This window comes from Sorex fumeus, unplaced genomic scaffold, assembly GCF_029834395.1.
Source record: "Sorex fumeus unplaced genomic scaffold, SorFum_2.1 ptg000061l, whole genome shotgun sequence".
Lineage (NCBI taxonomy): Eukaryota > Metazoa > Chordata > Mammalia > Eulipotyphla > Soricidae > Sorex > Sorex fumeus.
In genome coordinates, this window is record NW_026606118.1 from 51,484,289 (window position 1) to 51,511,181 (window position 26,893).

General features: G+C 40.5%; 1 pseudogene; it reads left to right on the top strand.

Annotated features, from left to right (window-relative positions):
• Positions 1-2,639: 2,639 nt before the first annotated feature.
• The window catches only part of LOC130034391 (vacuolar fusion protein MON1 homolog B-like), a 171,583-nt pseudogene continuing 147,329 nt past the window's right edge, over positions 2,640-26,893 (top strand).

Below are 26,893 nucleotides of genomic sequence, written 5' to 3' on the forward strand. Positions count from 1 at the left end.
ACGTACAGACTGACATCTATCCTGCCTACAGGATGGAAGTAGGCATCTATCCAAGAACTGGCATTTATAACCAGGAGATATACCAGTGATTCTCAACCTTTTTAATGCATGAACCAGCAATCCACCAGCCAGTGGTTGAAGAACATTGTTATATCAGGTTGGCATCTGGAGATTTGGATTTGAGTGGCATTAGTCATACTGATGCTACTAATTTAACCTACAATTCAAACCCTGGATGTCAATACCCAGGAGAGTTTCTTTGGTTGCCAACATATATTTTCACACAGTATTGCTTAAACAATTAAGTGCCTTTTCTGCTAGTTTTCCATGATAGAACAACTGGAAATAAGCATCCTGAATTTTGTCCTGCTACTTCCTTCCCCTTTGCTAGCCCTAATTTGTGTGTGCATAATAAAGCATAATAGAGATTACAATGTTTTGTTCTGCATTCTTTGACTCACTCTTGTGAGTTGCAGCAATCCTGGGGGTGATCTTGTTGACCCCTAACTTTGAGGGAGATTCAGAGCACTACTAGCAGAAAAGAATCACTGTGACTATAGGAAAGTTCATAGATTGGGCAGGTTGGAAAAGAAAAGTTTCATTTTGCTGTCTTCTTGCCCCATTGTTTTTCACTACAATAGCACAGGGGTAGGGGTGTTTGCCTTGCAGGCCGCCAGCCCTGCCTAGCCAGGTTTGATTCCACCGCCCCTCTTGGAGAGCCCGGCAAGCTACAGAAAAAAAAATGCCTGGCAAGCTACCCATGACATATTCAATATGCCAAACACAGTAACAACAAGTCTCACAATGGAGATGTTACTGGGCCTGCTCGCGCAAATCGATGAACAACAGGAGAACAGTGACAGTGACAGACTCAAAGGAGGGTAGGGGCATTAACTAAAGATGGAAAATGGTGAAGGGAGCTAATAGGTATTAAAAATTTACACTGTTGAAAGTCAGAGGGAAAAGCAGGATACGTTTGTGGCATTTGTGGAATATAGCACTGTAGCACTGTCAACCGCGTGCAAGGCAAACACCCTACCTGCTGTGCTATTGCTCCAGCCCACTTGTGGAATGTAGACAGTTTATTTAAGATTTGAAATTAATGTTTTATTTGCCATTGTCTACGAAGCTCTAGGATTTTCTTTAGTTATGCATTATGATTCCTTCAATTATATGCTTTCTAGCAAGAAGTTATGATTGGGCACAGAGAGAGACAGAGAGCGAGACAAATAGAGAGAGAAAGAGAAAAAGCAGCTGGGTTTTGGGGTGTCAGGAAGAAAACTGGGATCATCTGTGGTGGGAAATGTACACTGGTGGAAGGATAGGTGTTGGAACAATGTATGAATGAAATTCGATCATGAACTTTGCAACTGTGTCTCATGGTGATTCAATCAAAAATAAACTTAAAAAGTTATGAAGTCATCAGGGTACAATGGGGTGATGACATAGAAATGGTTCATTTAAACTAAGCTGAAAAGGGAATAAAGGAAATGACTTTAGGAAGCAAGGGAAAGAACAAACAGTGTTCTGTGAGTCTCCTGAGATAAAAAAGAACAAAACAAATTTGTGTACCAGATAATCTTGAGGCAGTGAATAGGAAATGAAAGTTATGGCATAAGATGAGGTAATTCAATTCAGTATTTTATCTAAGTATTTTGTGTTTTATCAGTGGTCACAAAGGATGTTTAAAGAAAAAAGAAACTTTTTAAAAAAAATTTTATTAGTGAAACACCATGAGGTACAGTTGTAGATTTACAATTTTTTGTGCTTGGGTTTCGATTATACAATGATCAAATACCCATCCCGCCACTAGTGCCCATTTTCCACCACCATGGATAATATCCCTCCCACCTCCATCCCCCACCATCCCACCCTGCCTCTGTGGCAGGGCATTCCCTTTTGTTCTCTCTCCTTTCGGGTGTTGTGGTCTGCAAAAGAGGCATTGAGTGGCAAACATGTTCAGTCCATAGTCTACTTTCAACGTTCTTTAACACTGATAAAGTCTTGGAAAACAAATACTAATTGAAATGATTCCATAAATATTAATATTCATGTTTCCCTGTTAATATATTCAAGTGCTTGTCAGGAAGACAAACAAGAATTGAATATGTTTAGACATGTAGTCTATGAATTTTTAGTTTTGATCTATCCTCCAAGCATGTATGTGAATCCATTTCCCTCATATCTTTGCCTATACTTGATAAAGTCAAATCATTTTTTGAAAAAAGTAAAGTCACACCCACCAACTGGCCCCTTGGCGCCGTACAATCCCATTAATGGCCAAGAATCAGAGACTATAAAAACCAGCTCCCGGGACCGCGCGGCCGCAAATGCGGCCGCGCGACATCTTATTATGACATCTTATTATCTCATTCCTACTTTGGACAAACTGGCAGGCTACCGAATGTAACCTGCCCACATGGCAGAGTCTGGCAAACTCCCCATGGCGTACCCAATATGCCAAATACCAGTAACAATGATGGGTCTCATTCTCCTAAAGAGCCTTGAATATAGCACTTTCTTAAAAATCTCAGGGCTAAGATGAAGGAGACGTTACTGGGGCCTGCTCGAGGCAATCGACGAATGACAGGAATCAGAGTAACAATATATGAAGTAAGGTACTATTTTTGCATGTAACTATGGCAGCCAAGACCCTGGTTAAAATCTCCAGCAATGTACGTGGTTCTCTGAGCACGGACAAAGCAGATGTGGAGTTAGAACAGGGAGAAGTTGCTGAACATCACTGGGTTTGGGCTCCAGATAAATGAAAATAAACACAATGAATCAATACATATTTAATACTATATTATCCTCTATATTACTTAATTAAAATATGTGTGTTTTGGTGTTTTCTTTTGTTCCTTGGGTTTGTCTTCTTTATTTTGTAGTCTTACAATGCACTTTTTTCCTTGAGTTTCTTGACTCTGCTTTATAAATGTATTGAACTTTTCTGTAATAATTAATTTGTCAGTTCTGTCTCATAAGGATGTGCTGTTCTGATTTTTCTAAAAATAAATTTTAAATGTATCCAAAGACTTTATTATTAATCTTTTTTGTGTTAAAGCATTATTGAAGTTGCAGTTTAATTTTTATTAAGATGTGATTGAGGATGTAACCTTGTTTCCCCCCAAAATTGAGTTTTCCTATTTCCTTTATAATGTGTCCAGTTTTATCCATACATTTTTAGATGATTATCTGCATTGCATTATAAACTCACATATAAATTTATTCACAGATCCATTTTTATTGATGTACATGTCTCTACTAGATGCTATTAATATATCATTTTAACACCCTCTGACATCTCTGTTGTATTCTCTTTATTCAAATGAATTTGCCATAGGAAAGAATGGCAACTCAAAAATCAATGTATGAAAATTCTTCAATAATATTATTAGGGGAGAAAGAAATATACCTCAGTGTTAGAACATGTACCTCACCAGTGTTAGGTATGTGTATTTATACTTGTGTATATATGTACATACATATAAGCATGTATGTACATTAACTATTTAAATATTGCCTGGAAATATATTTTATTCTTTGTTAAATAGAGGAGAATTTTCTTCACAGCATGTCTTATTTATTGTTTACATCTAATCATTCAGTAACTGTGTATGTCACTCTATACATCACATATTTTCTCAACAAAACTATTATATTTTATAAGTTTAAATTTGTGGTGATTTTCTTCTAGGAAACCCTTGAATATTAAATTAATTTCTAAATAATTTTGCTACTATACTTCTTAATTGAAAAATTTTGAGTTTTCCTCTAACATTCAACTTTATTGGTCACGGTCACGGTCTTCCTGTTGTTCATCGATTTGCTCGAGTGGGCCCAGTAACGTCTCCATCATGAAACTTGTTGTTACTGTGTTTGGCAATCGAATACGTCATGGGTAGCTTGCTAGGCTCTGCCTTGCGGGCGAGATACTCTCAGTAGCTTGCTGGGCACTCTGAGAGGGGCGGAGGAATCGAACTCGGGTTGGCCAAGTTGGCCGTTTGTAAGGCAAACGCCCTACTGCTGTGCTATCAGTTTAGTATTTTATGTTATTTACATAGATAGTTGAACATTTGGAACTGTAGATTTGTTTCTTCCTTTCTAGTTTGCTATTTTATTTAAATTTTTGCTTTAGAGTATTGACTTAAGTTTAACTTAAAGTTTAAGAATTTTAAAAATGATAATGCTCAATTAAAACTGGTAGTCTCTTCAACATATTCTTAGATTACTTACTCTATGAAACTTTATCTTAACTTTTTATGCTCAAGTTTGATATTATTTGTTTAATTTTATAACCCTCTGCCCTCTTGGAGAGCCTGGCAAGCTACTGAGAGTATATGATATGCCAAAAACAGTAACAAGATTCACAATTTGTTGTGAGATGTTACTGGTGCCCACTCAAGCAAATCGATGAACAATGGGAGGACAGTGCTACAGTGCAGTGCAATTTTATAACCATTTTCAGGGGTTGCGGGCAGAAATATATTTGACATCTTGAAAAGGGATTGGAGTGCTGGAGCGATAGCACAGCAGGTAGGGCGTTCGCCTTACAAGCGGCCAACATGGCCGACCCGAGTTCGATTCCCCCGCCCCTCTCGGAGAGCCCAGCAAGCTACTGAGAGTATTCGATATGCCAGACACAGTAACAACAAAGTCTCCAATGGAGACGTTACTGGGCCCGCTCGAGCAAATCGACGATCAAGGGGAGGGCCTTTACCTTTACCTTGAAAAGAAAATCTAAAATTAATTTTAAAATATGATTAAATTATTCACACTAAGATTAGTGGATCAATGTTTGCAAAGTAAGTTCTCTGGTAAATAAGCTAACAGTAAACAAGCTTTCTTAAATGAGAGTTAAAATGCTAGTCATTTTCTTTTTTCTTTTTCTTTTCTTTTTTGGGGGGCACACCTGGAGATTCACAGGGGTTACTCCTGGCTCTGTACTCAGGAATTACTCCTGGTGGTGCTCAGGGGAACATATGGGATGCTGGGAATCGAACCCTGGTAAGCTGCATGCAAGGCAAATGCCCTACCTGCTGTACTATCACTCCAGCCCCAGCTAGTCATTTTCTTTAAACATAATGAAATGGGGGGACTTGCATCAGACCTAACTGTGCTCAGAATTTCTCCTAGCTCTCTCTTGGTGACACATCAGGGACCATCTGTAGGGCTGATGTCAAATGAATATCAGCACGTGTTTGGCAAATGTCTTACCCATGTATTATCTCTCCAGCTCTAATGTTGATAGTTTTATAAGTCATTAAAGATCCAACACATTTTCTTTATCCTCAAAAAATGTTGATTCTTTGAAGTATATATTACTAAACCATTCTAGAGTTTGATCAGCAGTATATCTATTAATATTTTCTCTATAATTCATTTGAGTTTTCGATTTGTTGCTTTATAAACCCTTGACCATCCATTTCAATAAGTTCAGGTTCTTTATACAAAAGAGAGAAAGGATCAGAAGGGTCAAAGTCCATAAAGCTAGACTCTTGGAAAAGAAACTTTTAATCTAAAAGCACTCATTTTACACTCCTATAGAAGAATCCCTGGGAAGTGAAGTACCTTATGAAATTACTTCTCCACAGACAGTGTTAGATTGTCTCCAAACTCTAATGATGTTCTTGAAAACCTGTAACTTCAGCAGAAAAAAGCTCTTAAGTGTGACTGGGGAGAGAGTTGAAATGGTTGAGCTAGTATATGCAAGGCCCTGATTAGAGCCTGTGTACCACATGGTCCCCACTCAACACTCTCAGTGCAATCAGACACCTGAGATTTTTTAGATTTTTTTCTAAATATTTATAAGCAAATTTATACTGGAGATCATAGTATGACCAACAACCCCAAACTTTTTAAGAGATAAGTAGGTGTAAATAGGTAACTTGTTTTAATAAAAGCCAAAATGTGCTATAACTCTGAATGACTTTTCTGATCCCATTAATTCTCTTGCTTTTTCCAGATTTTTTCTGTGTGGAGTGGGAGGACTTCTCAAGTGGTGCTCAGGCGGTCTTGGGGCCCCACTGTGGATTCTCTGCCAGTCAGACTTGGGTTTCAATACAGGGCCTGAGAACTGTGCAGCTTTGCCCCTATAGTGCCAGCCATACCTGGTCTACCCAGGCAGTGCTGGGGTTCTTGAAGGTTTTACTAGTGATGCTCAGGGTACCATATAGTGCTGGGAATCAAACCTGGGCTGGACAGATTCTAGGCATACTTCCTAACTGTACTAACTCCTAGCCCTTATGCCACCAATTCTTTAAAAATACATATTTATATGCATGATATAATTATTATGTATATTTACATATGTAAGAATGTAAGAATATTTATATATGTAAGAATATATACTTATATATTTATAAATTATATCATGCTTTAAAAATTATATATGCTATGAAAGTAAACATTGGTGGAGATGACTCATAAAATAAATATAAAATCTTCCCCAACTTTCTTCAACTTTACATCTGCAAATTGTTTCTCTAAAAATTCAATTACTCCCAGCATATTTTTTCTTTAGATACTAATTCTTGCTTTCACTTGTTTAATATTAGTTACACTAAAGCCACCATTTATTGAAACTTAAATTCCTTGATACATTTTTAACTTCTGCATTGGCTCAGCACAACTGTGTCTCTTCCACAATTTTTACCTTAAATTTATAATTTCTTTTTATTTTGGGAAACACCTGAAACAGACATGAGGAAGAGAACATCAGTTAGGACCTTTGCTGAATCAGGTTTAATCGCTGGCACTCATATACTCCCCAGATCCGCCGTGTGGGATTCCTGACCTCAGATCCTTGGTGGTGTTCAGGAGTAAGCCATGAATACAACCACGTGTGGCCCCCAAATCAAAAAATAACATAAAATAGTGTAGTTCTCAATAAGAGTGTGTTCTTTAAATAATAACAAAACACACACACACACACACACACACACACACACACACACACACACCTTGCCTAGCCTTGAAGTAGCCCAAAAGCTTGAAGAACACATCCATTTGAGATGAAAAACCTAAGCTCTTTGCAGAAATTGAAGTTTGCTATAGCACCTGCACCTCCCTGTTACAGAAACTGGAACGGGTGAGACTGGTGGACCCCTCAGAGAAGGAGAAGCAAGTGGGAGGGTTCGTACACGTGGGCAAGTTACTTGCTTTGAGCCATAAGGTCCCCTGAGCGCACCAGAAGTGATCGCTGGGCCACTGATCATAGAGCCAGGAGTCAACAGTGAGCACAGCAGATATGACCCCAACCCAGCCTCCAGTAAAACAAAAAGAAGAAAAGTAAAGCTACAGGATCACTCTAAAGATCTTGATAAGAATATGAAAGGATTATCAAAAGCGCAAATCTTTCTCAAGTATGTGACAATGTCCAAATAAACTTTCATGTATGCAGAGAACTCCAGAACCTGACAGTTTGGTGAATTTATATATAAACTTCTCCCAAAAGCTATTCTCTGCTTTTTTCCACTCTGGGGAAGCCCTTTTATTTTGACCACTTATCTTTCTTTCTCTCTCCACACGCTTCTGTAAATTTTTTCCAATAAAAACTGTCTTGTCTATTTTGTTCAACTTAAAAATAAGCAGACAAAAAGAAAACTTAAACTTAGTGAAAATGTTTGTTTTTGTATCTCCAAAATATCGGTAAAGAAAACTGACTCCTGTTTTCAAATCTGAGTATAATTGTTAAAATTCATAGAGGGAAATAAGGTATTCAGTGCACAGAAGCAATGCAGTTGCATTAATCCCCTCAAGGAAACAATTCTTTGGCTTAGTTTCAGAGGTTAAAATGAAAATGTGGTTTCTCAGTTTTAATCTGTCTTTAAATTACTTTTTAAAGATTTTTGCAATTTCTTTGGGGAACAATAAAAATAGATATTTAGTAATTAGAAAATTCCAGTCTGGGAGGAAAAAATACCCCAAGTAATTTAGTAATTCATTTGGGGGAACTTAAATAAACCCATTTTTGTTTTGGTTTTCTTTTGTTAAATCTTGTCCTTATCCTGCTGCTTTTCTTCTGGTCCAACAGGACATTATTTTACAAGATTTTTAGATCTGCTGAGCACAACTATAAACTAATGCTCTCAAAGGCAGTTGGTATGCACCGTTTGCTTATTATTATTTTTTTTTCTTTTTGGGGTCACACCTGAGATTCACAGGGGTTATTGCTGGCTCATGCATTCAGGAATTACTCCTGGTTGTGCTCAGAGGACCATATGGGATGCTGGGAATCCAACTAGGGTTGGCCGTGTGCAAGGCAAACGCCCTACCAGCTATGCTATAGCTCCAGCCCCACTGTTTGCTTATTGTTGGCATGTTAAGGCAGTTAAACTCCCTCCAGTAACTGCCCCGGATACCTGAGGCATGAGATTCCTCAAAGTTATATTTTTTTCTTTTTGACTAACACAAGAAAGGTTGAGGGTGAATTTAAAATGTAAAAAGGAAATACAAAATATAAAGAAAGTCTGAGTGTGATGGGAATTACCAATAATCTATATAAAAATTTATTAAAACTTTGGATTTAAATTTAAATTTATCTAGGTTTATGGGGGATATCCTGGGAGCATGTCCCTTTCCCACACTCCCCCTTTCCTGAGCGTGCCCCCCCAACCCTTTTCCCCCGTGCCAGACACCCACCACAGGGCAGCCAGAGGAGACTTTGGGGAACACCTGCCTGCTTCCGCTGGAACTCCCACCCACCTCTTCAGGGCCCCTCCCTCTTCTGCAGGTTCCTAGGTGAGCAATTCTCTGGGACCAGCTGGAGGCGTGGCCTCCACATAGGAGGCATGGCCTCTCCCAAAGTGGGCGCTGCCTTCTCCGAGGCAGACGGTGGCATTTCCCACTCCCAGCACACTCAACTCACATCCCAGCCTTTATCACCTAATTCTTTTTTTTTTTTTTTTTTTTTTTCTTTTTTTTTTTTAAAGTTGTAGATTTACAATTTTTTGTGCTTTGGTTTCAATTATACAATGATCAGATACCCATCCCTCCACCAGTGCCCATTTTCCACCACCATGGATAATATCCCTCCCACCCCCATCCCCCCATCCCCCCGTCTCTGTGGCAGGGCAATCCCCTGTGTTCTCTCTCTCCTTTTGGGTGTTGTGGTCTGCAAAAGAGGCATTGAGTGGCAAACATGTTCAGTCCATAGTCTACTTTCGACATGCATCTCCCCTCCTGGGAGGATCCTCCAAACATCCTTTATTTGGTGCTCCCTTCTCTATCTGAATAGCCCTTTCCTCTAGGATACCCGGCTGGCCTCTAAGTTATGGAATAATCCTCCTGGTGCTGATCTCAGCTATTCTTGGGTATTAATCTCATACTTTGTTACTTTATATCCCCCAGATGAATGCAATCTTTCTATGTCTATCCCTCTCTTTCTGACTCATTTCGCTTAGCATGATACTTTCCATATTGTACCACTTGTATGTAAATTTCATGACTTCATCTTTTCTAAGAGCTACATAGTACTCCATTGTGTAGATGTACCAAAGTTTCTTTAACCAGTCATCTGTTCTTGGGCATTCAGGTTTCTTCCAGTTTCTGGCTATTGTAAAGAGGGCTGCAATGAACAAACAAGTGCAGATGTCACTTCGACTATACATTTTTGCCTCTCTGGGATATATTCCCAGGAGTGGTATTGCTGGGTCAAATGGGAGCTCAATTTCTAATTTTTTGAGAATCGTCCATACTGTTTTCCAGAAGGGCTGAACCAGTGGACATTCCCACCAACAGTGAAGGAGTGTCCCTTTCTCGCCACATCCACGCCAGCATCGGTTGCTTTTGTTCTTTTTGATGTGGGCCAGTCTCTGAGGTGTGAGATGGTATCTCATTGTGGTTTTGATCTGCATCTCCCTGATGATTAATGATGTAGAGCATTTTCTCATGTGCTTTTTTGCCATTCGGATTTCTTCTTTGAGAAAGTTTCTGTTCATTTCATTGCCCCATTTTTGGATGGGGTTGGATGTTTTCTTCTTGTGGAGTTTAACCAGTATTTTGTATATCCTGGATATCAACCCCTTGTCAGATGTGTATTCGGTGAATATCCTTTCCCATTCTGTAGACTGTCTTTGTGTTTTGGTCACTGTTTCTTTGGAGGTGCAGAAGCTTCTTAGTTTAAGATAGTCCCATTTATCTATCTCTGTTTTCACTTGCTCGGCCAGTGGCGTGGCATCTTTGAAGATACCATTAGCTTCAATGTCATGGAGGGTTTTGCCAACTTTATCTTCAATGTACCTTATGGTTTCTGGTCTGATGTTGAGGTCTTTAATCCATTTTGATCTTACTTTTGTACATGGTGTTAGGCAGAGTTCTGAGCCTATTTTTTTGCATGTAGCCGTCCAGTGATGCCAACACAATTTATTAAAGAGGCTTTCCTTACTCCACTTCACATTACTTGCACCTTTATCAAAGATTAGATGAGCATATGATTGAGGAGAGATGTCAGTGTATTCAACCCTGTTCCATTGGTCTGCAGTTCTGCCTTTGTTCCAGTACCATGCTGTTTTAATTATTACTGCTTTGTAGTACAGTTTGAAGTTCGGGAGGTTGATTCCTCCCATTTTCTTTTTCCCAAGAATTGCTTTAGCTATTCGTGGGGGCTTATTGTTCCATATAAATTTCAAGAGTGTTTGCTCCATTTCTTTGAAGAATGTCATGGGTATCCTTATAGGGATTGCATTGAATTTATACAATGCTTTCGGTAGTATTGCCATTTTGACAATGTTAAGTCTCCCGACCCATGAGCAGGGGATATCTTTCCATTTCCTCATGTCCTCTTTTATTTCCTGAAGTAGCGTTTTGTAGTTTTCTTTGTACAGGTCCTTTACTTCCTTAGTTAAGCTGATTCCTAGGTACTTGATTTTCTGGGGCACAATTGTGAATGGGATTGTTTTTTTCATGTTGCTTTCTTCTCTCTCACTGTTTGCGTATAGGAAAGCCATGGACTTTTGGGTATTGATTTTATAACCTGCAACTTTACTATACGAGTCTATTGTTTCTAAGAGTTTTTTGGTGGAAGTTATTGGGTTCTCTAAGTAGAGTATCATATCATCTGCGAATAGTGAGAGCTTGATTTCTTCCTTTCCTACCTGAATGCCCTTAATATCTTTTTCCTGCCGAATCGCTATTGCAAGTACTTCCAGTACTATATTGAACAGCAGTGGAGAGAGTGGGCATCCCTGTCTCGTCCCTGATCTTAGAGGGAAGGCTCTCAGTTTTTCCCCATTGAGGATGATGCTTGCTGTAGGCTTGTGGTAGATGGCTTTAATTATGTTGAGGAAGGTCCCCTCTATACCCATTTTGGCTAGGGTTTTCATCATAAAGGGGTGCTGGATCTTATCAAATGCTTTCTCTGCATCTATTGATATGATCATATGCTTTTTATCTTTTCTTTTGTTGATATGGTGGATTATGTTGATTGATTTCCGAATGTTGAACCATCCTTGCATCCCTGGGATGAATCCTACTTGGTCATGGTGTATGATCTTTTTGATGAGTAGTTGGATTCTATTTGCTAGTAGTTTGTTGAGGATCTTTGCATCTGTGTTCATCAGGGATATCGGCCTGTAATTCTCTTTCTTTGTGGTATCTCTGTCTGCTTTTGGTATCAGTGTGATATTTGCTTCGTAGAAACTGTTTGGAAGTGTTTTTGATATTTCAATTTCGTGGAAAAGCTTAAAGAGCATTGGGAGTAAGTCCTCTTTAAAGATTTGGAAGAATTCACTAGTGAATCCATCCGGGCCAGGACTTTTGTGCTTGGGGAGACTTTTTATTACCATTTCAATTTCCTTGATGGTGATAGGTCTGTTCAGGTATTCCAGGTCTTCTTGGTTCAGCCTTGGGAGTCTGTAGGAGTCTAGGAATTTATCCATTTCCTCGAGGTTTTGATGTTCCGTGGCATAAAGCTTCTCAAAGTACTCCCTGAGGATCCTCTGAATTTCTGTGGTTTCTGTTGTAATGACCCCCTTTTCATTTCTGATTCGGTTTATTAGGGTTTTCTCTCTCCCTTTCTTTGTGAGTTTTGCTAGAGGCTTATCGATCTTGTTAATTTTCTCGAAGAACCAGCTCTTGGTTTCATTGATCTTTCGGATTGTTTTTTGGGTTTCCATCTCGTTAATCTCTGCTCTGAGTTTTATTATTTCCTTTCTCCTGTTCGGGTTGTGCTCCTTTTTTTGGTCCTTCTCCAAGCTCTTAAGCTGTGAGGTTAGGTTACTTATGTGTGCTCGCTCCTCCTTCCTGAGGAATGCTTGTAGAGCTATAAACTTTCCTCTTAACACAGCCTTTGCTGTGTCCCATAAGTTTTGGTAACTTGTGTTCTCATTTTCATTCGTTTCTAGGAATCTTTTGATTTCCTCTTTGATTTCCTGTCTAATCCACTCGTTGTTCAATAGTGCACTGTTTAATTTCCAGGTGTTTGATTTAGTTTTCTGTTTTTGTGTGTGATTTACTTCTAATTTCAGCGCATTATGGTCTGAGAAGATTGTTGATACAATCTCTACCTTCTTAATTTTATGGAGGCATGTTTTGTGGCTCAGCATGTGGTCTATCTTGGAGAATGTTCCATGTACGCTTGAGAAGAATGTGTATTCAGCTTTTTGTGGATGAAGTGTCCTGTATATATCTACTAAGTCCCTTTCTTCCATTGTTTCCCTCAAATGAAGTATGTCCTTGCTAAGCTTGAGTCTGGTTGATCTATCAAGAGGTGACAAAGCAGTGTTGAAGTCTCCCACTAGTATTGTGTTGCTATTGATGTCTTTTTCCAAATCTATGAGTAGTTGTTTTAAGTACTTTGCTGGTCTCTCATTAGGTGCATATACATTTATTATTGTAAGTTCTTCCTGTTGTACAGATCCTCTGATCAATAAGTAATGGCCTTCATTGTCTCTTATGACCTTCCTCACTCTGAAATCAATGTGGTCTGATATAAGGATGGCTACCCCAGCTTTTTTATAGGAGCTGTTTGCCTGTAGGATTGTTTTCCAGCCTTTGACTCTGAGTCTGTGTTTGCTTTGACTATTGAGATGCGTTTCTTGCAGGCAGCAGAATGTTGGGTTCAATTTTCTAATCCATCCTGCCACTCTATGTCTTTTAATTGGTGCGTTTAGCCCATTGACATTGAGAGAGATTATTGTTATGGGATTTTGTCCCATTGTTATGTTAAAATTGGGTGTATTTGAGGGGCCTTTCTTGCCTTAAAGTAGCCCATTTAGTTGTTCTTGTAACCATGGTTTTGAGTCTATGAAGTTCCTGAGCTGTTGTTTGTCTGTGAAACTGTGTGTTGTTCCTTCTATTATGAATGAGAGTCTTGCTGGGAAAAGTATTTTGGGGGAGGCATTTATTTCATTGAGTTTTTTTACTATGTCCCACCACTGTTTTCGGGCCATGAGGGTTTCATCAGAAAAATCAGCTGTGAATTTTAAGGATGCTCCTTTGTAAGAGATTTCTTTCTTCGATCTTGCTGCTTTCAGAATTTTGTCTCTGTCTAAGGTTTTGGTCATTTTGATCAGAATGTGTCTTGGGGTATTTTTATTCGGATTTCTTCTAGCTGGTACCCTTCGGGCCTCCTGAATGTGGTCACAAGTTTTCTTCAGCTCTGGAAATGTTGTAGCAATGATTTCTTTGACAGTTTCTTCTTCATCGAGGTTTTCTTCCTGTCCCTCTGGGACTCCAATAATTCTTATGTTACCCCTCTTGGCTTCATCACGATCTTCTCTTGCCATCTGTTCCCGAATTGTGAGTCTCTTTTCCATTTTCTGCTCTTTTCGGGAGAGTCTCTGAACTTCATCTTCGAGCTCACTGATTCTGTTCTCAGCCGCTGTTACTCTGCTGCTGAGGCCTTCCACTGAGCTTTTCAATTCGCCTACGAGATTTTTCAGGTCTGACATTTCTGATTGCATTTTCCTCATTTCTGCCTTCAGATCCTCTTGTCTTCTATTGGCATTGCTTTCCATTGTTTCTTTTAATTCCCTAAGCATCCTAAGTAGCTCCGTTCTGAATTCCTTGTCAGAGAGGTTGTCTAACACTACAGTACTGTTGGTGTCATCTGGGCTAGACTCTTCAATATGAATGTTTGGTGGGCTTTTGCGTTGCTTTACCATTGTGAGAGGTGTGGTTTAGTCCTTCACGTTCAGTGTTACTATTCTGCTTGATATGCAGTGTGAGTTAAGATAGGCTTATGAGTTATTGGCAACTGTATTTCTAGTGGCTGAGCTAAAATAGAGAAGTTTCCATTTAAGAAGTTAGCTTATGGTTCCTATGGCATATGTAGTGGGAAAATATTTCGCGGCCGCGTTAGCGGCCGCGGCTCCGGAAAGAGTCCCTGGCACTGGCCGAGGAGTTGGGAATGTCTCCTGTTTGGAATTGGAGCCGTTCAGCTTTGTTGCCCAGAGCTGGGCCTCTGTGCCCGTCCCACGCGGCTCAGGGGTTGAAAACCGGCTGTCTCGGGGCTGTTTCTAGCTGCGCGTGCCCAGAGAGGAACCCAGGCCCTTGGGGGCGGGCTGTACCTGTTGGAATTGGAGCCGTTCAGCTTTGTTGCCCAGAGCTGGGCCTCTGTGCCCGTCCCACGCGGCTCAGGGGTTGAAAACCGGCTGTCTCGGGGCTGTTTCTAGCTGCGCGTGCCCAGAGAGGAACCCAGGCCCTTGGGGGCGGGCTGTACCTGTTGGAATTGGAGCCGTTCAGCTTTGTTGCCCAGAGCTGGGCCTCTGTGCCCGTCCCACGCGGCTCAGGGGTTGAAAACCGGCTGTCTCGGGGCTGTTTCTAGCTGCGCGTGCCCAGAGAGGAACCCAGGCCCTTGGGGGCGGGCTGTACCTGTTGGAATTGGAGCCGTTCAGCTTTGTTGCCCAGAGCTGGGCCTCTGTGCCCGTCCCACGCGGCTCAGGGGTTGAAAACCGGCTGTCTCGGGGCTGTTTCTAGCTGCGCGTGCCCAGAGAGGAACCCAGGCCCTTGGGGGCGGGCTGTACCTGTTGGAATTGGAGCCGTTCAGCTTTGTTGCCCAGAGCTGGGCCTCTGTGCCCGTCCCACGCGGCTCAGGGGTTGAAAACCGGCTGTCTCGGGGCTGTTTCTAGCTGCGCGTGCCCAGAGAGGAACCCAGGCCCTTGGGGGCGGGCTGTACCTGTTGGAATTGGAGCCGTTCAGCTTTGTTGCCCAGAGCTGGGCCTCTGTGCCCGTCCCACGCGGCTCAGGGGTTGAAAACCGGCTGTCTCGGGGCTGTTTCTAGCTGCGCGTGCCCAGAGAGGAACCCAGGCCCTTGGGGGCGGGCTGTACCTGTTGGAATTGGAGCCGTTCAGCTTTGTTGCCCAGAGCTGGGCCTCTGTGCCCGTCCCACGCGGCTCAGGGGTTGAAAACCGGCTGTCTCGGGGCTGTTTCTAGCTGCGCGTGCCCAGAGAGGAACCCAGGCCCTTGGGGGCGGGCTGTACCTGTTGGAATTGGAGCCGTTCAGCTTTGTTGCCCAGAGCTGGGCCTCTGTGCCCGTCCCACGCGGCTCAGGGGTTGAAAACCGGCTGTCTCGGGGCTGTTTCTAGCTGCGCGTGCCCAGAGAGGAACCCAGGCCCTTGGGGGCGGGCTGTACCTTATCACCTAATTCTGTGGAAAAAATCTTGGCCGCTTCAATTACAACAATAATCCACTAGCCTACTCTAATTCTAACAAAAGACCAATATGCAAGAAGCTGTACAAGCCCAATATTAAAGATTACCTCCTCCAAAGCTTGACGAGATGCCCACCATAAGCCAAAGAATAATGCCTGAGAGGAAGCACAGATTCTAGAAAGGGAGAAGGGTGACCACCATCGACTGGCCTTATTCAGAATCCTTCCCGTGATAAGAGGGAACAGTGCTGGTGAATTCCAAGGTTTTACCTCTAGACAGTCAAAGCGTGTGAAGAAACAGCGCAAATTTCCACTGCAAGGAGAGGACGAAGAAAAAGAGTCCCGAACCCTCAAGCGGGGTTATCCACAAATATGCTCTCTCCGATAAAGAATTCCGAGATGAAATGCAGAGGATGTTCAAGGAACTACTCAAAGAATCAATGGAGGAGACATCCAGAAAATTAAAGGAAGAAATGAAAGAAAAAAAAAAACAGTAGAACAGATAGTCGAGAAAATACAGGAAGAAATGGGAGTAGAAATAAAAAAAAAGCTACAAAAAGAAGTGTCACAAATAAAGGATTCGGTAGACAAAATTAGATTTAAATTTATCTTTCTAATATTGAATTCTTTTAAAACTGGAACCCAAGACCTTGATTTCTCTACTTTTTCTATAATTTCTACTATGAAATTATAGGTTTTTTTAAATGTATAAAATTATAATCATCACAAAAGAACCCCACCACTTTAAATAGATAGTGCACATCTATGTTTCTTGTGGCACTGTTTACAATAACCAAGATCTAGAAATGATCCGAATACTCAATGGCAGATCAGTAGATAAACAAAAAACAACACTGTCCTCCCGTTGTTTATTGATTTGCTTGAGTGGGCCCAGTAACGTCTCCATTGTGAGCCTTCTTGTTACTGTGTTTGGCATATTGAATACTTTTGGTAGCTTGCCAGGCTCTCCGAGAGGGGTGGAGGAATCGAACCTGGCTCGACTAGGCTGGCTGCGCGCAAGGCAAATGCCCTACCACTGTGCTATCACTCCAGCCCAGATCAGTAGATAAGAATGATAAAAATGTAGTGCACAAACACACACACATACATATACATATATGATGTTGATGGGTTCCCAGGTGACTTACATGAGTGGAGAACTGAGCGACAGTCACTTTCTCAGAATCCACCTCTGCTACCCAGGACTGGCTGGGACAGCTAGGACTGCTAAGTTCTCTGATGAGCCTCTGCATGGCACTAACAACCTGAGTCCTGCCAGTCCCACTAGGTAGCCATCAAGCCACACCTGACATCTATTTGTTCTGTATGTCATGGGCATAATCCCACCACTTGATTTCTCGGAAATCAATTTCTGGACTCAGACTGGAGCAAGAAAAGTCAGCCCTAGGCCTTATCCGGACCTTTCAGGTCCTTACCTTCTCGCAGAAAAGAATTTCAGGAGGAGACGAGCTATGAAGTCAAAACATTATTCGGAGGTTTATTTTGAGGAAGGGAAGGAGGGAGAGAAAGAGAGAGAAGTCAGGCTTCTTCAAAGGCAGAAAGAGCACCAGTACACATCCCAGTATTAGATACAAAAGCATGAAAGGACACATACCAAGAGGGAAGACATGGGCAACACGTACGCTCCGGCATTACGTGCGCTTCACCACGACACATGGACACAAGTAACACATGGGCTCATGCAGCATATGTACTAACTCCTTTTGTTCAAGTTGGCTTTTAGAGGGTTTTTCCCAAGCTGCCTCATTTTGGGTTTTCGACATAGGGAAGATCTGAAGATTTGGTTGGTAGGGTGGTTGCCAAAGCAGGGAGAGTTGGGATTAGTTGATGGTCTTCTTTGAAATTTTTTCTTGACCTTTGTTCTTTCTAGATGGGGGTCCAGCCTTCTCTGGACTAGCTCCAGGTAAAGGTCTTATCAGGCTTAGTTTGTTTGTCCACATGATGAGTCCTGACAGCTGAATTCCCAATGAATTCCATTGCCATGGGGCCCTTTATATATGAACTCTGCGCCAGGCTGTTTTCACTGGGGATGTTCCAGAGGGGGGAGGACTAGAGTCCTCCCCATCCCAAGGGACCTAGCCCGGCAGCTGACCTCCACTACCCAATTGCCGCCACGCCCCAGGCTGCTTTCTGGAGGCTCTGGCCGAGTGAGCCTCATGCAGGAGTGCAGTCCCACAGAACCCGGGTAATGCGGAACTTTGTGACCTTGGACTCTGGACTCAATGGAACCTGGGAGCAGAGATCCTCTGACTGCTTCCCCCAGTCTAGGTGACCCAGGGCTCACACCCTGCCAGCACCAGATAATCTCACCGGCCACCCTCCAGAGCTCACGGCTGCTCCTCCCAGATGGGAGTATAAAATGAGACTCCCATAACCATGCCACTGGACTCCACACCAGGCAGTTTTTATTCAGGGTGCCCCAGAGGGGTGTTAGCAAGAGCCTTCCCTGCCCCAAGGGACTCAGGCCAGGCAGGTGACCTCCACTACCCAATTGCCGCCACACTCCGTGCTGCTTTCCAGAGCGCAACACATCATAAGATACTTTCTACCCATTTTTCATAATTATCACAACATGTTTGATGGAGTTCAGAAAATGGGAAACAGGTTGCTCCTGGCAGTGTTTGACGGACCATAATATGCTGGGGCTTGAACTTGGGATTCCTGCATGCAGGAATGCATGCAGCTTGTTAAACTATCTCTCTATGCATGTTTGAAGATTACAGGTTGGCGTTTTTTCAAATGTATGTTGCTATGCCATGCTTAGCACCAAAGTACTTACCACCGAGTAATCCTTCATCACAGTTTATTGGACAACCTCTTTTGTACCTACCTCTCCCCGACTCTGATAAATTTACTTCTGTTATTAGAATCCTTTTTATCTGTTAATTTCTTTATATTTCACATCTGAGAAAAATCATCAGTAATTGTTATTCTCTTCTGACTTATTTTACCAAACATGGTTAAGTTTCACCCATCTCTTTTAACTATTTTATTCCTATTTACCTAAGAGAAGTAAAAAAGGCAAGTATAAAACATGTTTATGAGAGTTTATGGCAGCTCTATCTGGAAAAACCAGAAACTAAAAACAACATAAAAAAATCTATCAATAGGTGGATTAATGAGTGGGATTCATATTAATCTATAAGAAGAAATTGACTAATAATCTATTCTATGACACAATTGAATTTCAACTAATTATTTTGAGTGGAAAAATAAATAAAATTATCACTGTCACTGTTCTCCCGTTGTGCATCGATTAGTTCTAGCTGGCCCAGTAACATCTCCATTTTGAGACTTGTTGTTACTGTGTTTGGCGTATTGAATATGTCACGGGTAGCTTGCCAGGCTTTGCCGTGCGGGTGAGATACTCTCGGTAGCTTGCCGGTCTCTCTGAGAGGGGCAGAAGAATCGAATCTGTGTCTACCGAGCTGGCTTCATGCAAGGCAAACGCCCTATCTCTCCAGCCCAAATAAAATTATAATAAAAAGAACTAAGTTTATTTAAAATAAAATAGTTTGAACTCTATTTTTCATCTAATACAAATATGACCTTCCATGCCTTTTGAGGCTGACTGTATATTTTTTTTTCAGAAATATTCTCTGAACCTTTATTTACCTTGAACATTCAACTGTGATTCTTTCTAGCAGTCCAAAAGTTGGGCTTTGTCCCCTACTTCAGCCATTCTATGCCTTTTACATCAAGAGATAAATTATTAGCATACAGGAATTTATTAATATCTTTCTATGAGAATTCTCAACATTTTGCAGTCTTCGTTCCTTTGGTTTTCCTTTATAATTATGTTTTGTGATTGGACTTTGCCACTAGCATTTTGTGTAGTGCTCACCTTAATTTTTTGTTCTTGTTGATTCTTACTTCATTTCTCTTTTGTTTTGTGGTTATCACACAGTTTACATCTTAAATTCTAAGTTTATTTCCCCGTTTAAATTTAAAGTAGTTCATTAAATTTAAATGAGTTCATTCTGTGACTCCCCTTTTTATATTATTCTCCATCTTTCCCTAATTTAAATTTTAATATAACTGCTGACTCATAGTGGGATTTCGTTTAGCATTTGATAACACAGCATCTAGTGTGTTTGCCTTGCATGCGGCAGACCCAGGTTTGATTCCTCTGCCTCTCTCAGAGAGCCCGGCAAGCTACCCGTGAAGTATTCATAAGTCAAAAACAGCAACAACATGTCTTACAATTTGTTGTGAGACATTACTGGTGCCCGCTCAAGCAAAATTGATGAACAACAGGAGGACAGTGCAAGACAAAGCTAATTTAGTGACAACGAATCCCTTTAACCATTGTTTGTATTAACATATTTTTTTATCATTCCCTCAAATATGAGTAATAAGTAGAGAGGACAGAAGATTCTTTTTGGAGGTTTATTCAAAATGTTGATGTATCACATCATTATCTTTTGCCTTATAGAGCTTCATTTGAGAAATCTAGTGTGAGTTTTATGGAATTTCCTTTATATGTAGACTTTGCTTTTCACCTGTGGCTTTTAAGAGTTTCTCTCTCACTTTCAACCTTCTGTTTGTCATTATTTTGTTTGTAACTCTCTCTTTCCTAGTTGGGATAATGTGTCTCTCTCTTCAAACAGGATAAATTTTTAACTATTATTTATTATATAAGCATTTATTTCCTGTTCTTTCTTCCCTTTTCTGAAACTAATGTGCTGTAATTGTTGCTTTGAGCTTTCCCCCATAAATCTGATCTTCTTTTTAGAATATTTTCATTTTGGAGGTGGGGAGAAGTGGTTCATACTTGACATTACTCAGGGATTACTCCTGGCTCTGTGCTTGAGAATTGGAGATCTTGAGGGGACCCTGTGTGGTGTCTGGGATGGAATCTGTGCCCACAACATGTGAGGCAAATATTTTAACCACTGTACTATACGGTCCTAAAATTCTTTTAACTCCCTTTACTATATATTTTTAATGATTTCACTTACCTTGTCCTCAAGGTTACTGATCTGATTTTCAGCAGTTATCACCATTTTATTTAGAAATCCTGCTACTGTGTTTTATATACTTATTTTTAGCTCAGCTATTGTACTTTTTAGCCCATTGATTTCAGTTTGGCGATATTTCATGCTTTAGTACATTCTCTCAGCTTGTTGATAGTCTTCCATTGATTTCTTTACTTCATCAAATGTCAATCAAATAGTGCTTGAAAGTCTTCCTCAGCAAATTCAGAAAGTTCAAGTGTGTTTGAAGTGATTTCTGTGCTAGATCCCTTGATGAGAATGGATTTTCCAGTTTTTTCCCTCCACCCAGTGTTGTGTGAGATGGGTGAAGAATTTGAATTTGCCCGAACAGTGGTCAGGGGCTCACACTCATAAAATTGAGTCAATGCCAATAACCGAGTTTATATGAGCCTAGATGTCCACTGGGAATTTGTGATTACATATGCCCTATAGAGGCTATAATGCTAAGTAAGTCTAGAAGGCCTAAATTCTGACCCAGGGATGCTGGTGTCTTGTAGCAGATTTGAGGTTGATCTAGCCAATCTCAGCAGTAACTAGCGATCATGGGCATGATAACTAGGGAGTATATGTTTCTCATTTCAAATGCACTGTGATGCCTGAACATGTACATAGGGAAGGCTTGGTGACAGTTGGAGGCTTTATATCACCATAACCTGTTCCTTGAGCTTCTCCTATCTTCATACATGTCTATATGAACAGGTAATGTGTGCAGTGACCTGGACATAAGAGCCAGCTGGCATCTCATCACCGTGCTTGCCCTATTTATTTTAATGTCTGCACTATGCTAGTTGAAAATGCTGAGTCCTTGTGACCGCTTGCTAGGAGCAGATAGTGAACTGAGCAATACCGAGTCTGTTGACTTGAATGAAGAACGGTGGGTCAGCTGTGAACCAACTGTCCTACTGGTACTGGCTCATCTCAGAAATGGTGTTCCTCAGCCAGCCTGACCCAGGCAGCAAGAGACCCAAATCTGCACTTCTCAGTCACTCACTGACTTTTTTTTCTAGGAATGTGAAGACAGAACTGTGAGTCTGGGAGACATAGGTGTCCAGGGCACCTCCATCATATTTCATAGTACGTTAGAAGTTGCAGCCTTCATCAGTTCTTGGGCCATTGGCATCGACATGCCTGCACATTGTTTTTAATTAATTAATTAATTAATTAATTTTTATTATTGAATCACTGTGGGATATACTTATAAAGCTTTCATGTTTGAGTTTCAGTCATACAATGATCGAACACCCACACACCCCTCCAAGGCACATTTTCTACCACCAATGTCCCCAGTGTCCATACCCCCATCCACCATCCCACCTCTCCCCCTGCCTCTATGGCAGACAATTTCCCCCAGACTCTCTTTCTACTTTGGAGCATTATGTTTTGCAATACAGAAACTGAGAGGCTATCAGGTTTGGTCCTTTATATACTTTCAGCACACATCTCCCATCCCAAACAATTCCTCCAATCATTATTGACTTAGTGATTCCTTCTCTATTCCAGTTGCCTTCTCCCCCAGCTCATGAGGCAACCTGCACTTCTTAGCATTCTCCTGGCCCCTGTTGTACTCCCTAAGCTGCCTGAAGTTGCTCAATGTTGTTCCTCTCCAGAGATGCTGACTGGATCCAGCAAGGGTTTCTGCAGGATTCTGTGGGTACAGCAGCATGTAAGGTGCCTCACTCTGTTCCCATAGCTCTGTGTCCCCTGCCCAACTCTCCCTTGCCTCATAATTCATCATCTCTCTCTTCTGTTTCAAAACTTTATTCATTTAGTTTGTCATTACTGATGCCAAATGGCAAGTCAAGTAAAAGTCAATGGAAAGGGACACCTCTGGTTATTGAAGCGATTGAAAATGCAATTTGTGTATTAAGCAACTTTGATAAAAGTGCTTATGAATCATCTTCAGATTAAAGCTATTCCACAATGTTAGTGTTAAATAACATGCTATGCTGTATTTTCCTTTGTGCATGCTGTTTCTGTAGCCTAAAATTATTTCCCCATTTTTTCTAACCATATAACTCCCAACTGACACTTATGATTTAGCTGAATGCTCACTTCTTAATAAACCTCACTTTTCTTCCCCCATTCTGCTACTCTCTATCTTTTCTGTTTTTCTGTTCTTGTTCTATAGCCTTAACACGCAATATTTTATACCCTCCACACACTGCGTTTGGTTAAATAACCCTTGTGCCATGAGAAGAAAACACTTTTGATAAATGTTAATTATTTCACACTTTCAAAGTAAAGACCGACCACAATATTAAGACATAGTGTCATTATTTTACACTCCCCAAAAGCTATTTTAAGAACATAAAACATTGGCTACATAGATTCATTTAGCTATAGCATTAATATGAACCAAAATAAAGTATTCAAACTCCATTTTTTCCCCCTTCCTTAGTATAAAAATTTCTCCAGAGAGCTCAGGGAGAATTGCAAACTCACAGCACAAATGCTTCCAGGGAGTCTGAATCTTAGGAAAGTTCAAACCGCTTCTATAGAATTTAGTGAAAAATCAGTTTTTGCCTGCTTAAAGGGTAGCTATTAAAAATATAATTTGCTAAGCATTTTGTACTTTGTTTCTATCTTTGTGGATTTTTTCTCCTCTTCTTAACTAGAGCCATATCGAAAGCGCATTTGCAGAATGGCTGAGGGCAGCAAAGCATCTCTGCCAGATGAACAGCTCTGCATGTTTCGCTTAACAGAGGCTTTGATCTTTGGGTAGGTACCTTCCCAAATCGGCGGAGCATCTCTATGTTAAGTGGCATACTGCACAATTCTCATTTCATGCATGAAACTATAAAGTAATGTGATTAAAAGAAATGACCAGCCTGTTAATAATAGAAAGCGTTTTTAAAAATTAGAAATGAATTTACAGAATAAAAAAATGATCTGTATAAGGGTATGAGCACATAGTAAAAGAAATGTCCAAGAAAGATCAAAAAGATGGATAGAAAATAAGATAGAAAATAAGATTAGGTAATAAGAGGTGATTAAAAAAATCAGGTAATAAAATTCACCCTCTGATTAAAAAAATCAGAATGAAGAATAGAAAGCAGAGGAGTATACTATTGTATAATAATTATGGGCTGGAGCGATAGCACAGCAGTAGGGCGTTTGCCTTGCACGCAGCCAACATGGCCAACCCGAGTTCGATTCCTCCGCCCCTCTAGGAGAGCCCGGCAAGCTACCGAGAGTATCTCGCCCGCACGGCAGAGCCTGGCAAGCTCCCCATGACGTATTCGATATGCCAGACACAGTAACAACAAAGTCTCCAATGGAGACGTTACTGGGCCCACTCGAGCAAATAATAATAATAATAACAATAATAATAATAATAATAATAAAAAGACCAGAGTGATATTTCAGAGATTAAGGAGTATGGCTTGCAAGCATAGAGATAGGATTAAGCCATGAGCACAGCTGGGTGTGGCCCAAAACACAAACAAAAATACTCTAGAGGTTAAATATTGAGGTTTAAAACTGTAGAAATACACCCATATTTCAGAATATGCCTGGCAGGTGGAATACATATATTTAAATCTATCTCTAAAGAACATTACAGGAAAGAAGGAGGAAGGGAGAGAGAGCGAAAGAGAGAGAAAGAAAAAAGAAGAAAAATATCGACAGAGTGAAAAGAATCATACAGGCATGAAATTTCAATAGCAAGAGTTTAAGGCTAAACGACAATGAATAAGTTTAGGAATGTTTGCATCAAATAATTTCAACTTACACATTTCTTTACATGAATTAAGACTGACAGCAGATAGTCTGAATAGTCTGTAATTCATTGCGGATACTCTGTAATGAATCAAGTGATGGAGTCCTCTCAGACTTTCTGCATAGTCTGAGCATTGTAAGTGGAATAAAGTTGAGAAAATATAGAAAAAATCAAATAACTGAAAAAATTTTAAAAATATGGTTCATTCCTGACACTGCAGGGCCCAAGTACCACTGCAACCTTGGGACCTCTCATTGGGTCTATCTGTTAGGCCAAGAATCAAGAGGAAGGAACCCCAGGTCTCCTGAGATGCTTGGAATAAAAGAATAGGGGGTGGAAAGTAGATAGACAATAGATAATAGAGTGATGGAAAGATAGAGATGTTAATAGATTAGAAAAATCTAATAGATATTGTATGGATTCTCTTAATAACATAGGCTTGTGATAAAGGTGGTCTTAGAGGGCTCTAAATATCCTATGCCATACCCAGATTTGAATTTAGAAAAAGCTTTATTTTTTTTTGATTATTTATCCTATGTCTTACATACAAGTGGAATTTATAAAAGTAAATTACTGCATCCATACAGGTTTAAAATGAAAACTATACAAATCTATACACAGTAACAACAAAGTCTCCAATGGAGACATTACTGGGCCCACTCGAGCAAATCGATGAACAACAGGAGGACAGTGACAGTGACAGTGGTGATTGCCAGAGGTCACACACCTGACTTGTGTTTTCACAGATGCTTGCCGTGGATCACACTCACTGAACTGTAGAGCTCATGCACAGTCTAGTCATGATGCTCACCAGGGGGTGCTCTGGTGCTTACATGAACATTCTCTTGGATGTTGCTTTCCTAATAACCTTTCCATATTGATACTGCAAACCACAATCCCCGAAAGGGGAGAGACAGAGAGAGAAGACCTGGGGACACTGGTGCTGGGAAATACACACTGGTGGAGGGATGGGTGTGGGAATACTATATGATTGAAATGCAATCATGAACAGCTCTGTAAGGGTATACCTCACAAGTAAAATATTATTACTTTAATATACACTATTAGTTAGTTTTGAAACACGTGTTTTTCTTTGGCATAGTTGACCTCCAGGTCCACACCCAGGTGTGGTTGGGGCCTCCAAGTGCTACACCTAGTGATACTCGATGTTTGGAGGATCAGAAGGTGACTAGGATCTAGTTGGGGTGGGCATGTCACTAATAAAAATTTTTAAAAAAGTAAAGAATATACCTTAACTTTGGTCCTATCTATATGCCCCTCCTAGTTATTTTTCTTAAGATTGAATGTGGCATATTATTAAAAAAAATAAGTAAATTAATCAAAGAGGACTTGAGTAATTGCTACCCATACTGTTTTTTAGATACTGATCTCGGTTAAAATTCTTCCTATGCCCTCCGAAGTGTCTTGTTCTTTTCTCTTGGAATCAAATCCCTGTGACCATATTTCCTTAACTTCTTTTGTTGAGACAGGTAATGTGAAGGATTCCTCAGGAGTGAACAAAGCAAAAATGGCACACAGAGTAAATATTCACAGAATAATAAGATTAGGAAAAGTCAATAAGAGATGCTGAGATAGGTAGGCCATATTTAGAGATTAGATGCCCCTGAGGAAGAAATACAAGCAGATATAAATATGGATGTGACCGATGAACAGCAGAAGGTCAAAGTGGAAGAAAGCATCAGTGTTTTTTGTTGCTCCCCAAATTATCTGAGGTAGAGTTGACTTTGAGTTTGTTGATTTGTCCCTTCCTATTCTGAGCCATAAGAATTGCATTATTCTATTAATAAAGGTAAAACAAGATAACAATAAGCACATACCCAAATTTATAAACATACAATGTCCTGTCAGGCAGGGAGTACTGACAAGATACAGTTCCAATCATAGCTCATACAAAAACTAGATGTTAACTTCATCCCAATTATGAAAAATGTGGGGTCATAGTACATGCTTTTCTATAAATTTATTTTATGAGATAATTGAGCTCTTTAAATCAGAGAACTGTAAGGTAACATAGTTATATCATGCAGTTTTAAATTTTAGGTACTGGGTTTCACTGCCATTTGTTCAAATGAGGCAAAATGAGGCTGTCCTCCCATTGCTCATCAATTTGCTGGAGCGGGCACAAGTAACGTCTCACAGCCAATTGTGAGACTTGTTGTTACTGTTTTTGGCATATTGAATACGTCATGGGTATCTTGCCAGGCTTTGCCATGCGGGGGAGATACTCAATAGCTTGCTGGGCTCTCTGAGGGGAGCAGAGGAATAGAATCCGGGTTGGCTGCTTGCAAGGCAAACGCCCTACCCGCTGTGCTATTGCTCCAGCCCAATTGCTATTCATATGGGTAATATTGTGTTTACCACAATAATGACCACACATATATGTATATATAAAATACTGAATTTTATAGAATTCAACAATTAAATTTAAAATGGTGAGGGCAAGAGAAGATAGAGATAGTTGTTCCAAAAGTATATGAATGGTTTCAATTCAGAACATAGAAAATAAGGCTCTGTATAAATGTGCATGATAGACCTCAATATTTC